Below are 12,500 nucleotides of genomic sequence, written 5' to 3' on the forward strand. Positions count from 1 at the left end.
TACTGTGTGCTGTTGGGTTCTGCTATCAAAATGTCAGTGAGTGATAATAACAGAATTATGAATTTTCAAGCAACAGCATCTTATAGTAAAAATGTGCATGCAACTATACTGCTGTACTGTTGATTGACTGTATAAAATAAATCACTCTTAACCCATTTTAGCCTAAGCCCTTTTTGGGAAAGGGTGCTCTCTGCCTATTAAATCCTAAATAGCTCAGCCTCCGAAGAACATACAAACATGAAATTAGTTGCATTTAAATGCTAGGACTCTCATTTTGCATTGGAATGTGTTCATTGAGCTATAACATACTCACATGTTTAATAAAAACCCTCAAATCTCAAGAGCCTGAATGCAGCGTAGTGTATGTGTCTCCAGGCTAAAATGGGTTTAAGTATTAAATATATTTGTGCTGTGGAACTGAGCTGACCTGAGAAAGAGATAGAGAGCAGAGAAGGAAGCCTGGGCTGCATCTGAAAGATACTCACAAACTGACCCAGTTCAGCTGCAGTCGAGTTGCTCCAAAAAGCAGATCAGGAACCCAATATAGTTTCACACACAGGCGACGGGGCTGAGAAGAGACACAATCAGAACAGGATTTACAGAATCAGAAAGACATGGGCCCCTTGTATACATTTTGCTGCTACCAGAAAGGCAATGGCCAAGTCATAATGTGTAATATGTGTAATATCATAGTAGTGGCCCTACCGTGGCTGATATGGTAGGGCACACGTTTACCACTCCGCCGACCCGGGTTCGATTCCCGGTCCAGGTCCTTTGCCGGTCCTTCCCCATCTCTCTCTCCCAGCTCACTTCTTGTCTCTCCTCCACTATCCTGTCTCACAAAAACCAATAAAGGCTGAAAAGCCCGTAAAAAAAATACTTTAAAAATATATATATCATAGTAGTGTTAGTACTATGGTAGTTTAGTCTTTTCAATGACTATTCCATTCCATTCCATTCCATTCCATCGGTGGAACGATGAATGAATGAATTAATTTATTTAGTCTATTAGATGTACTGTAAAAACATTGTACAGCAACAATGACCATACATTGAAAGGGATAAATAGACAGGGATGTACACAAAAAAGTCAGAAGACTTATTTCCATTGTGGTCCCTTATATGGCAGCAGGCATATATGCATATATTATGAAGAGAAAATAACCTCTTTTGTGGAGGCTAGTACAATACTGCGCAGCGAAGACCAAGTGCAGTAACTATGCCAAGATTGAAACTGAGAAGAAGAAATAAGACAGTACCACAAACTGCATGAACAGCACAGAGAACGGCATGGTCCTGTGTGTGTGTGCGCGTGTGCGTGTGCGTGTGCGTGTGCGCGTGCGTGTGCGTGTGCGTGTGCGTGTGCGTGCGCGTGCGCGTGCGTGTGCGTGTGTCCGGTCCTCTCCTGTCCAAACACACGGCACAGTGGAGGAAAGGGCTGTGTGAGATAATGTCCTGTTCTGACAGCTGAGTTGAGTAGACACACGCCATCCATCCATCCATCCATCCATCCATCCATCCATCCATCCATCCATCCATCCATCCATCCATCCATCCATCCATCCATCCATCCATCCATCCATCCATCCATCCATCCATCCATCAATCCCACAGAGGAGGAGAGGAGCGCAGGAAAGGGAAGAGAGGGAGGAAGCAGAGGAATAAGGCCTGCAGGAGAGACATAGAAACACAAGAGGAATGACAATGAGGGGAGTTAGGCCTGCAGTAGAGAAAGATGAAAAAATGGATGCAGTGCATCTCGGCTTCACTTCTTTTTAAAAGAAAAGTTTTGTTGTTGTTGTCTTTTTCAACTTTATTTTTGAAAGGACAGTGTGAGAGGTGGACAGGAAGCGAATTGGGAGAGAGACGGGGAGGGGTCGGCAAAGGACCCGGGCCGGGAATCGAACCCGGGTCAGCCGCATGGCAGGCGAGCGCTCTACCGGTTGGCCACGGCAGAGCCGCGTCTCGGCTTCATTTCATGGTTACGGAAGAGATGGTGTCACTCGCCTGGGTCGCGTCCCATCCTGTCATGTCTCCTCATCCTGTCGTGTCCCGTTCTGGCTCGGCGGCCTGCTTTTCTTGGCCAAGAGACTACTGTGATGGTGGTGATGCTGCTGGGTGGGTTAACCCGATTAATCAGCCTGTGGGAACAGACCTGTCGTCATCTCTTTCCTTTTGTCTTTTCCTCTCAGAGAAAGCAAAGTTCTTACCCCACATTGTGTGTGTGTGTGTGTGTGTGTCTGTGTGTGTGTGTGCGTGCGTGTGTGCGCGTGTGCGTGTGCGTGTGTGTGTGTGTGTGCGTGTGCGTGTGTGTGCGTGTGTGTGTGTGCGCGCGCATGTGTGTGTGTGTGTGCATGTGTGCGTGCATGCATACGTGCGTGCCTGCATGCATGGGGGTGTGTGTATGCTAGTGGACTGTATATGTGAATGTAACCTAAACACAGAAAGGAAATATATTATACAGCCTTCTCATGATCTCTAGATATAGAGAATAGCGCCAGTGGTTGTTATGACAGGGTGGGGGATGATAACAGTGTATGCAGCAGCTTGCTACTTCATGATAACAAGAGCTGTCTTCCTGTTCCTGTTATCAAAGAGGAATCAAAGACCATCACACTCTTCCTCTGCTTCTGCCGCCAGGATTTGTGAAGTACTCCGGCGACGTGTGAAAACGTACGGTTGCTATCTTGTTGTCTCAGTCTATGATGACGCTATATCTTTTGTATGCATTAGTGTATGTGGGTGTGGCTTTGTAGAGATTCTCACCTTTTAGGATTTTTAGGAGTAGACTAGGCTGAATATGTAGTTTCAGATGTGCACCGTTTTTATGGAAATTTCTGTGTTTCAATTATCCCGTGTTTCAGTTTGCCTGGCGCGCCCCCATTAACAATGACTTGTTCCCAAGGGGACATTTGTCTTGGGCTTAATCGTCACAACACCATAGATCACAAAATTAGAAGCTGAGGTTGTCCTGTCAATATGACCTAGCCGTAGACCTGGTGTTCTTTATAAACCGCCCCTGGGTTGGGGCTATATGTCAACAGCCTTTTAGTAAGTAACCCAACCCAACTACAGATCGAACTGCACACTGTAGAAGTCTTCATCTTACCTACTGTAGAAGTTGAGGTTGTCCTGTCAATATGACCTGCCCATAGAGTATAGCTATGCTACTTTATAAACCACTGGGTTGAGGCTGTATCTTAACGGCCTAGTGGTAGCTGATTTCAATAAAAGAGCCCCATTTCAAGAGAACTCTGTAACCTTGTAACCTTGTAACCTTTTGAGCTGACACTAGCCATGTTCCCATACCATCTGAGCAGCATACTGTACTGTACAGCATCACCATGCCTTTTACTATCTGAGGCCCCCGCAGCGCATCTCTCCTCTTCTCATATACAGTACTCCCACATTTGACATCTTCCAGGCCTACACAAACACACGCACACACATTCTTCCAGGCCCCTTCTTCTCAGACCAGATGAAGAATGTTGTCGTCAATGCTTCCCCCCCCCCTCCTTTGCACCCCAAATATCTCCTTCAGACCTCTCCAGTTCCAGACCCCCTAAGTCCCCCCCAGAAATGGGAACATCTTATGTAACAGTCACTTTATTTTTTTGCATGTTTTGCTCAAGTGTTTGAGTGTCTCGCCTCCGCATTCTCACGCATGTCCAAAAACGATGTGTTTTTCCTTCGCCTGTCGGTAGCGTATTTTCACTGACTGGATAATTTTTTGTTTGATAACATCCAAAGGCAATTTTCCAATGTGTGTCTCTGTCAGTGTGTGTGTGTGTACTGTGTGTACTGTGTATACAGTATGTGTGTGTGAACGGTTTGAATGTTTGCAATTACAGCTGTGTTGCGATTGGCTGTTGAGCGACGTTGGTTGTTGTTGTTGGACGCTGACTAGAGAAATGGGTCCCAGTGGGCCATAAACAGTGTTTTATTCGTTTATCAGGTACATCGGCCTGTTATGTGTTACTTTCGTTCTGTTTTTTTGTTCCTCTCAGTCTATTTTTCCAGCACTCTCGCTATGTTCTGTTGGTACATTTTTATTATTATCAGGTACATCAGCTTTACTACTGCAATTTTTTTGTTCTTTCTTTTTGTTGTATTTTTCAAGCACTCTCGCAATGTGCTGTTGATAAACGCCGCTATTTTGACAGTGTTACATAACTGCAAAACCGAAATCACTCATGCTTTCAATCAGTCATCTACTCCAGTCCAGAGCCCCCACCCCACTCCATCCCCGTCCCAGGGTGTGAGGTGAGATGAAAAGAGGGGCGCTAACTTCCTTCACCTCGTCCAGATGTGGCCGACCCCATGCTCTTTTATCCAGAGGCAGGGCTGGCTGCTGATGACTTTGGCTGGGTCCAGGACAAAATCATCTAAAAGACCCCCCACCCAATACATACGATGTAGTGAGGAGGACCCAATTCTGCCCCCCCCCCCTCTCCCGGGACGACTGACCCCTTTGTCCCCCGTCCTGTGGGCTCCCCTGATCCAGAGGGTTTCTCCAGGCCAGTCCGTAAGCCCCCAAGAAGTCCATATAAATACCGATCGGAAAAGCGCGAGGGGAAGCGTCTAATGTTTGGATTAGATCGGATCGCCGGGAGGCGCGGGGGACGGAGGGATGGAAGGAGCAGGACCCTGAATGCTATTCGTGGAATGTTTGAGAATGTTCTAGAAGAATCCAGGCCAGCGGGAGCCTCTATTAGGTAACTTGGTGTCTGGCCAGGGGGGCCTCGGGAATGGTGAGTGTGTGTGTGTGCGTGTGTGTGCGTGTGTGTGTGTGTGTGTGTGTGTGTGCGCGCGCGCGCGCGCGCGTGCGTGCGTGCGATACATGTCGGGGGTGCGGACTGCAGTTGCGTCAAACCATTACCTCTTGACCCGGGCTACAGGACGTGGGGGTTGAAGGGTCACTTCAGACTCTGTGTGTGTGTGGCTCCGGGCAGGGTTCCTGCATTTCCTCTCGTCTAGTGAGCTGAGCGCGCTCGGTTTCGCTCTTTGTCAAACGCGCGCATCCTGTGCCCACACCCTCTGCCCATCCTGCAGGTGCCTGTCCTTCCCCTCTCGCATCTGTTACCACTCCTGACATGACCCTGCCCTGTTCTTTCCCATGAGCCTTTGCAACACGGTTTGCCACTCATCCCGTCCGTGGTAAAGTCCAGTAGATGCTTAAAGAAGTCTTACTGTAGCGTGACGACTGTAGTCTTTGCATGTGTCATGCAAGTTTTTGCTAAGATAAGTGCACATGTGCATGCGTGTCCATGTGCGTGTGTAAGTGCATGTGTGTGAGTGCATGTGTGCATGCGTGAGTGTGTTTGTATGCAAGTCGTGTTGTTCTTTGTGTGTCTGTATGTCAGTCTTTGGCATAGTTTTCATGTGAAGCAATGTCTGAGAGTCTTAATATCACAGCACTTCAAATTACATAAACCACACATAACATCGTGTGTGTGTGTGTGTGTGTGTGTGTGTGTGTGTGTGTGTGTGTGTGTGTGTGTGTGTGTGTGTGTGTGTGTGTGTGTGTGTGTGTGTGTGTGTGTGTGTGTGTGTGTGTGTGTGTGTGTGTGTGTGTGTGTGTGTGTGTGTGTGTGTGTGTGTGTGTGTGTGTGTGTGTGTGTGTGTGGAGGTATGTTCTGTATGTGCCTAGGCTTTGTTATGTTTGGGTGTGCTCCATGACCAGGGGTCAAGGCCTGAATCTGGGACATTTTGTCCCGCAACCATGCAATACACACACACACACACACACCATCCAGCCTCCAACAAGCCATCTTGGCTTCTGCGTTACAGTTGAGTTTTCAGCACTTTAGATTTGCGATTGTTTTATCTCGACCACTTTGAGTTCTTTGTGTGAATTAAGAGTGTTGACTTCCCCTGTTATGAAACTTAAAGTGGAGTGGACGTCAGCTGCATTCCACACGTTGCCTTTGTGCCGACGGGATGGCACTGACCCGGGCTTTCTTGACCTTAGTTCTCCTATTATGCTCAAAAATAAATGAATAAAGAAGCACTCATCAGATTTCTTTTTGCTTTTTTTAATCGCCTCACAGGCAATTGTGAGGCGATTAAAAAAGCAAAAAGAAATCTGATGAGTGCTCCTTTGAGTTCGTTCATTGACGAAGTTAAGCACCCAGTGTAAAGCATTAGATTACAAGGTGTCGAGCGCGCTTCCTGATACTTCTCCTATTATGCTGCAATCTGCAATCCTTCCATTGATTGCACTGACCTATTTTTCTTGATATAGTTGACCCTTCAATAACATTTACTGTTTTTTTTATTATGGCTAAATTATGGTTAAGTAACACTTTTTGTTTTACAAGTCAAGGAAGGAGGTGCAGTAAAAGTAATCCAAGTCAAGGGAGGATGAATCACCGCACACTGGTATTCTTTGCTGGTAGTTTATTTGGTCAGAGTGAACCTGATGAAGCTACAGCGTTGCAAACCAAATAAACTACCAGCAAAGAATACCAGTGTGCGGTGATTCATCCTCCCTTGACTTGGATTACTTTTACTGCACATCACCAGCACCTGGACAGTGGTTGTGCACAGGGACGCGACTTTGAGTACTTTTTTTTTACATTTGGCTTTTCTTGTCTTGCTCTGTTGGTGGCAGCTGTGGGCCAATGGTTAGCAGAGTAGAGTAACCAGAAAGATGATCATGTGATAGATAAGCTGCATGTTCGAATCCTGCTGACTACCTTAATAGGTGGTTTACCAACACCCTCCTCCATAACTCCACATAGCTCTAGGGACTGGAGCCAATGCCCTGTGCTTCATTAATAGTAAGTCACATTGGATAGAAACATTGTCTGACTAAAAAGTTTAATCGGTATGGTCTTCAGTAGTTGCAGGCCTGGTTTAAGCAGGTTCATTGGGCTCTGTGTGATTCCTCTCTCTCTCCCCACCAAAGAGAGGGCTCTCTCTCTCTCTCTCTCTCTCTCTCTCTCTCTCTCTCTCTCTCTCTCTCTCTCTCTCTCTCTCTCTCTCTCTCTCTCTCTCTCTCTCTCTCTCTCTCTCTCTCTCTCTCTCTCTCTCTCTCTCTCTCTCTCTCTCTCTCTCCTGGTCTTTGCAATGCCTACTCCTCTAAATGGTGTGTTTCTGCACTTTGTTAACATGATGTCTCCTGGGCCATGGTCATACCAAAAATGCTCTCTTACCATTGCAGATGAGCTTGGATAATGCAATTATGGGATAATGCAGATTCTTCTCATTTGTATCATTCTCTGCCTATGAAAAGATTAATTATTCTGAAGTAAGTGGGCCATTACGCTGGGTTCGATTCTGGCCCTAGCTCCTTTCCCGATCTTTCCCCATCTCCCCCACTCATTTCATTTCACTCTCCTAGCCGAATAAGATTTAAAAGGTTTAGATTTTAAAGTCCCCAAAGATATATATATACAGTATATATATATATATATATATATATATATATATATATATATATATATATATATATATATATATATATATATATATATATATATATATATATGTGTGTGTATATATATATATATATATATATATATATATATATATATATATATATATATATATATATATATATATTTTTTTTTTAAGTAAGTTATTTCTAAGCCAGTAACTACTAATTAAGTATTTACGCAAGCATTGCCACTTTCCCCCCCCAAAATTATCAGATTTCTGGCCAAAGTATAGACGTGTAATAAGATGCTGTAGCCGTGCTAGTTCTGGTGAGTCAGTCACTGTCCGGTAAATTTCTAGCTTGTAGCTGGGCCACACTTAGACTTGTACTATGAAGGTCATTCTGTTCCAGTCACTGTCCTTCAGTTCAGTAAGCATTCTTCATATTCACACATCAGACTTCAGAGATCATTCTGAGCCAGCCATAAAAATCAGGCTTCAACCTGGCTTTTTGCCCACCCAGAGATCTTAATCCCTTGTTCCAATTAGACTATCACACATGCTTACACACTAAGATTATGATGAAACTACTTTTTGGGGAAATCACCAGATTTCACACTACCTTGAGACATCAGTCCTCAAATCATCCAGCCTTAAAGAATAGGATTTAACTTGTCTGGGTTATGAAATAAATACCCTTACCACTCCCTACACCTCCATCCATGGTTGAAGTGCCCTTGAGCAAGGCACCTAACCGCACATTGCTCCAGGGACTGTGATATCTGAAGGTGGCTTTGGATATATAAAAAAAGCTAAGTGTAATAGAATAAATTAATGAATATTTCTCATTTGTTTTGGTAAAAACATCAGATTGCTGGCCGTAAAAAAGATGTAAGATTTTGTCATACTGTAGTTGTACCACAGTCCTCTCCTCTCAGTGAAGCCAGCAGTCATCATCACCTTCAAGACATCAGACCTCAGCTCAATCTGGGCCAGTCATAAAACAACACAGGCTTCAACCTGTACATCTGTCTATCCGCCCACCTCTTGTCTATATTTCCTCCTCCTCCGCGTGCAGACACACTCAGGCAGGCCTGCTGATAGCTTTGGCTGGGCCCAGGACAAAATCATCTGAAAGGGCCCCACACCTAATATATTAAATTGAATGAGGACCCAATCAATTTTGGGCCCCCATCCCCTTGGGCCCAGGACAACAGATCCCTTTGTCCGACCTTGTCTGCTTCCCAGGCACACTCCGGCACACCTGGTCTCTGGTGTCGGGTGACCTCACCGCGTCTGATACCGGATTTACCTGGGCCAGGTGGTGTGTGTGTGTGTGTGTGTGTGTGTGTGTGTGTGTGTGTGTGTGTGTGTGTGTGTGTGTGTTTGAAGGTGGAAGCACCACAGCGTTCGTGACTCACACACAAACAGGCGGCATGCTGAAGATGCACAACATCACGCCAACCACTGCTACAGCCAGACACTGTTAAATGGCCCATAAAAAGTTATTTAAAACGCTTACCTCAGATCCGTTTTTAGCAGTAGCGAATGCTAATTAGGACTGACACTGTAGGCTAGCTGCACTCCTCCAGGTGTGATATCCTTTCATAGAATCTGAGTTGGTGTCCAGGAAAGGTGTGCGAGTGTCCATACTGTATGTGTGTTGTTTGTGTTTTTCATGTGGATGGGATGAGGTTTCCATAGATGACTTTGTCCTTGATGTCTTGAGTGCTTGTGGGTTGTGCCAGGTGTGTATGTACGAGTATGGGTATGAAGTTCTTGGTTTGTGTGTGGGGGGTATGGTGGTTAGTCTGTGTGTGTGTGCGTGCACGTGTGTGTGTGTGAGCGAGGAAGAGAGCGAGATGTGAGTATTTGAATGTGTGTGGGTATGATTGTTAGTCTGTGTGTGTGAGAGTGACAGACAGACAGACAGACAGACAGACAGACAGACAGACAGACAGACAGACAGACAGACAGACAGACAGACAGACAGACAGACAGACAGACAGACAGACAGACAGACAGACAGACAGAGAGAGAGAGAGAGATGTGAGTATTTGTGAATGTGTGTGACCAGATTGCACACCTGTGTGCGTTTGCCAGGTGCGGCCATCGTCCTGTGGCTATCTGATAGGCCAAATCCTTTCCTGTCATCTCAGCCATCAAAGCCTCCTGCCAGCATTCACACAAGCTGGGAGATCCACTGCTGTGTGTGTGTGTGTGTGTGTGTGTCTGTCTGTCTGCGTCTTTACCTTGTGTGTGTGTGTGTGCGTGCGCGTGTGTGCGCGTGTTTGTGTGTGCGTGTGTGTGTGCGCGTGCGTGTGTGCGCGTGTGTGCCGGCTGGCAGGAGTTGGGCCACAGCAGTCCTCTGTTGAGCTGTGAGATGAAAGCGCGTATTGATCAGCCCGGATATCCAGCGCCCTCTCTGCCAGGCCACTTCAAGGCTCCAGCAGACATATACAGGGATCTCCTTTAAATCCGTTTTTCTTTTCTCACTCCGTCTTTTTATTTCTTTTTTATTTCTTCTTTTTTTTGGTGGAGGTTGGTTGGATTTCTTTTGAATCCGTTTTTCTTTTTTTCGTACGGGGGGGGGTGGTTGGATTTCTTTTAAATCGGTTTTCTTTTCTCTTTTTTAAAGGGGGGGATGTGGTTGTAGGTGTTGAAGACAAAAGAACAAAGGATGCAGGTTTATGATGATGACTGGCGGTATATTGTGTGTGTGTGTGTGTGTGTGTGTGTGCGTGCGTGCGTGCGTGCGTGCGTGCGTGTGTTTGTGAGGGAGAGGGAGAGGGACAGAGAGAGAGAGAGACAGGGAGAGAGAGTGAGACAGAGAGAGACCGAGAGAGAGGGGGGATTGACTTAAGTGAGCTTAAGTGACTATAGTATTGAGGTTGTACATGGAGAGGTAAGGAATTGCAAATAAATGGAGGTGGAAAAAAGAGCAGATAAAAAAGTTAAAAGGAAAATGGAGCTTTAGTCTGATCTTTTGTAAAAAAAAAACAATAATAATAATAAAAAAATGCACACACACACGTGCACGCATGCACACACAAATGGCTGAGAGGGCTGCCTGTGGATTGTCTCATTATCTCTGCTGTCTGGTCACGCCATTCTGCTTCTGCCTCTCCCTATTCTCCCTCTGGTGGTGTTCTTTCTTGCCTCTCTCTCGCTCACCTCCTTTTCCTCTGTTCCTAAACCTACTCTTCATCTCTCTCTCTCTCTCTCTCTCTCTCTCTCTCTCTCTCTCTCTCTCTCTCTCTCTCTCTCTCTCCTCCCTCTGGTGGTTCTTCCTCTCCCTCCCTTCCTCTCTCCTTCCTTCCTCAAGGAACGCCTGCCTTATTCAATCCGAGAGCTTTTTCTACTCCACCTTCTCTCCACTTCTTTTTCCACCTGCAAAAATTCCCCTCCTCTTTTTCTACACATCATTTCCCTCTCTCTTCCTATACCTACTTTCCCTTGTCTTTCCTCTATACAGTGCGTCAGTTTCTCCCTCCAGAGGTATGGGGCAGGCTCAATTGCGTGACAGTCAGAGCAGCACCCACACCCCTGGTGACGGTCATACCATTACACTCCTTTTCCTTGTATTTTTATACTTCCTTTTTCCTCCTCTATGAATCTACACCTCTTTTTCCTCCTCTAATTTTCTACACCTCCTTTTCCTCCTCCTCTTTTCTCTACCATGCTGTGTCTGCATATGTGTAGTGTCTCTGTGGAGACAGCAGGGGTGCCAGAGAGCCTCCTTCTGTTCCCTCAGCTGATCTGTGTGCCAATTGGCCCTCCATTGGCCCTCCTGTCAGGCAGGAGGAAGTTGGATCAGAGTAGGGCTGTACCATTGAAAGTTAATCACACAAAAAAGTTCCAGTCCAAATTCTGATCGTGAATCAAAGTCAGACACATTGGAAGATATCGTGATCATTTTTTGCCCTATATTAATGCTCCATTTGCTAGCAATCCAATTCAAATGTACTTACTTACTTGCATACTGTGTGTGTGTTTGCGTGTGCGTGTGTGCGCGTGTTTGCGTGTGTGTAAGGCAAAGCTTAGTCTCATGAGAGATGTGCTGTTTCCCCAATACAAGCGTGGACATGTCTGTCATTATTTCAACTCCAATCCCCTGTAGAGCGGAGTACTGTACACAAGGCATGATGAACACATGCTGTTGAGCAGCGCTTTTCTTTTGGCCCTTTATGGTGTGTGTGTGTGTGTGTGTGTGTGTGTGTGTGTGTGTGTGTGTGTGTGTGTGTGTGTGTGTGTGTGTGTGTGTGTGTGTGTGTGTGTGTGTGTGTGTGTGTGTGTGTGTGTGTGTGTGTGTGTGTGTGTGTGTGTGTGTGTGTGTGTGTGTGTGTGTGTGTGTGTGTAAATGAATGGTCTCCTATTGTATATGCTAGAGGTAACTGTTGTGTCTCTACACATAAAAGATGTATTCAGTATGCTGTTTTATTTATGACGTGTGTATTAATTATGGACCCCTTCTTTCCTCTAAGGTGCTGTTGTGGTTCTTGTGTCTTGCTCACCTCCTCCTCCTCCTAATCCTCTCTCTCTCTCTCTCTCCCCCTCTATGTCTGTCTCTTTCTCACACACTCTCTCTCTATCTCTATCTTCCTCACTCACTCCCTCTCTCTGTCTCTGTGTCCCTCTCTAACAATACAACTCATTTCTGTCTCCATTTCTGTGTCACTGTGAGGGTGTTGCTTATCTCCTCCTCCTAATCCTCTCTCTCTCTCTCTCTCTCTCTCTCTCTCTCTCTCTCTCTCTCTCTCTCTCTCTCTCTCTCTCTCTCTCTCTCTCTCTCTCTCTCTCTCTCTCTCTCTCCCCCCTCCCTCCCTCTCTCTCACTTTCTCCTGCTTTCTGTCTCTATGTCCCTGTCTAACAATCAAACTCATTTCTGTCTGTCTTTCTGTGTCTCACACTGAGGGTGTTGCCTATGTGTTGACCCCCCCCCCCCCCACACACACACACACACACCCTCTCTCTGTCTCTGAAGGACACCTATGTCCAACCATACTCCTTTACAACAAATCAAATCTAACTAATCTAACTCATGTCTCTCTCTCTCTCTCTCTCTCTCTCTCTCTCTCTCTCTCTCTGTCTCTCTCTCTCTCTCCTCTCTCTCTCTCTCT

At 45.9% G+C, this 12,500-nt stretch overlaps 1 protein-coding gene across 1 annotated transcript in view; it reads left to right on the forward strand.

The window, feature by feature from the left end:
• The window catches only part of rapgef5a (Rap guanine nucleotide exchange factor (GEF) 5a), a 117,804-nt gene that overhangs the window by 71,129 nt on the left and 34,175 nt on the right, over positions 1-12,500 (forward strand). The window lies entirely within an intron of this gene.

This window comes from Engraulis encrasicolus, chromosome 20 (genome assembly GCF_034702125.1).
Source record: "Engraulis encrasicolus isolate BLACKSEA-1 chromosome 20, IST_EnEncr_1.0, whole genome shotgun sequence".
NCBI lineage: Eukaryota > Metazoa > Chordata > Actinopteri > Clupeiformes > Engraulidae > Engraulis > Engraulis encrasicolus.